Consider the following 2,704-nt stretch of genomic DNA (forward strand, 5'->3'; position numbering starts at 1 on the left):
CTTCAGGGATGTTGAACATATGCCATTAGCTTTCACAGGTTTGTGAGATCATATTTGAACCAGATTTCGTCAGACTGGTCTGTGTTACCACATATTGTAGTTGTTTGTTTGAACCCATGTGTTTCTGATGACAGCATCTCATTAACAAAAGCACGCTTACGTCTATGCAGTGCATGAATGCTAAATGATAGCAATAGCATTGTCCTTTTCAGTGTTATTAATCCAAGCAGGGTAGGGTTGTGTGGCCACTGCACATCCATCTTTAACCAATGAGTGTGTCAACATAAGGGAAGAGTCCATTGATCTGACATCTCAATGTCAGTCAAGAAGAAGAATGTACAGTAGACAGTCCCTGCATCCCAATGTGCATATCCACACTATCTGTCTTAAATATTTAAAAGTACCAACAGAATTTAGGATGGATAGTATGCACAATGGGACGTAGGCAAAGAGCTTGAAAATGCAGCCATGTCTGACTAAAAGAAACCTCTTTTAAAAATGTAATGTTAAAGAAATCTTGTGTATAATGCCAGAGATGATCTCATTTTAAATACATTTGATACATATAAATTACTGTTTTACTGTCAACTGAATTTACCATTGGAAGCAAATTACCGTTTTTTTATATCTCGCGATAACAAACATGGTGCGTCAACTAACCAGTTCGCGGCTTCCCGCCATTTTGTACCCTGTGCAAATAACCGCAGCAAGCAGCATGTGACCGTCAGCCGCAGAAATGGAGACTTAAATTAAAAAGGTATGAGCAAACATTGTTAAAGATGCTAAAAAAATGATTTAAAAGTTAAACTATAGGACTTATATATATATATAATTTTATAATTTTATATATTTTATATATAATATATATTTTTCCCACTGGTGTTAACTTAAGTATTAGCGAAGTAAGTTTTTATGAAGTATTATTCCTGGATTTTTTTTTTCAGCACATGTAATCAGAGTTACAGAACAATAATGATAATGTTACAAATTAGGAGATTATGTTTTATTTATTTTTAAAAGTGTGATTGAATGATGTTTTTATATATATATATATATATATATATATATATATATATATATATATATATATAAACAAGAAATGATATAATCTCTGAACTCTTGAGTAAAGCAAAATTCAAAGGAAGTAAAATTATCATGCGACATGTGACTCATTGTATTTAATGTGATAGAAAAAAAAAAAAAACATGATAACACCAGTGACACAATGAATCACCAGTGGCAACCATTAGACCAAAGATCCTTATTCTTCAACTATAATTATTAGATGAGACTACATTGTTACATTTGGCATTTAGTGAAAGCAGTTAGTAAAAGAACATAAACATAAACTGATCTTCACTGGTGTTACCCATAAGGAAGGTAACACCAGGGACAGTTTTCAAGAAAAATGCATTTTACAAAATGTTTGGTGCAAGTTACACATTGTCAATCATGGTATATTCACTAAATTAAGTAGTTTAATCAATTTATGTTCTAGTTTTTGTTTTTACAATTCCCTAACATTAAAGTAGGTCATGCCAGTGACTTCAACTAAAAGCTTAATATGAAATCATGAGATAAAGGAGAACATTTCTGATAACTGAAAAGAGACAGTGGACTAAACATGGGTCTTTCTTCATAGATCTTCAGGAAATAGGAGGAAGGAAGTCAAGTGATGTCATCAGTGTGAAATTTATTTAAAAATAAATTATTTTCGTTAAATGGCAACACCAGCGACACAACTCCAGGGGACCACTACTTTATTTATATATTTTATAATATTTATTTTACATTTTTATGTAATTTACATAATCTATTTGATAGTTATGAATGCATTATTGTATTGTAAATGGTAGAAAAAAGAGTTTTTGTTAAATAATAACTTTTATTTAGCTTTAAAACAAATTAAATATACACACTATTTTTGTGCAATTATAGAGAAAACCAGCTTTGTAGGGTTGTATTCAACAACATATCAATATTTCTGTACTGTTCATATTATCATTATTGTTTTCAGAGGCACTATCACATAAGTTAAAAATAAAAAAACATTTTTTTTTTTAAGACTGCGGTATATGTACACAGTTAAGATAAACGAGGAAGATAATTCTCTAAAATAGAAAACATTAATAGTGTCTAATTTTTGGTAGCAACTTGTAACAACTTAAAATGAATAGCTTCATTCAGTGAAACTTGTGAATTACTTGATACTGTTCAATTTGAAACAGCGAGTAAAATAAGTGTTTGAGATGGGGAAAAATGAAGTACAGTAGATTATTGTCTCTGTGATATGACATCTTCATTTTGATTGTACGCACAAAAAGGCAGAGAATCATTATTTTATGTGCTACAGAACAATATTATTTTATATTTTATAAATTGTAAAAGATCTTAGTTAGAAACTAAATGTCAAATTTTCCATTCATATTTTTCATTACCTTCATTACGGTGAATATATAAAAGACAAGAAAATAAGAAACTGGGAGAAGACAAACATCAGACAGATGTTTTGTGGGTGGACTGCATGTGGAAAAGTGAAAAATGCAATGACAGTATTTACAACACTCATTCTCTGTGCTGTGTTTGTGTTAATGTTGGCTCACCAGGGAATGGTGAGAGCAGCTTAAGTTTCCTACATTTGTGTCAGTGCAATTCAATCATTCAATCAACCTCCAATCACTCACATATTCAGAGCAAAATAAAC

This window comes from Carassius gibelio, chromosome B23 (genome assembly GCF_023724105.1).
Source record: "Carassius gibelio isolate Cgi1373 ecotype wild population from Czech Republic chromosome B23, carGib1.2-hapl.c, whole genome shotgun sequence".
Classification (NCBI taxonomy): domain Eukaryota; kingdom Metazoa; phylum Chordata; class Actinopteri; order Cypriniformes; family Cyprinidae; genus Carassius; species Carassius gibelio.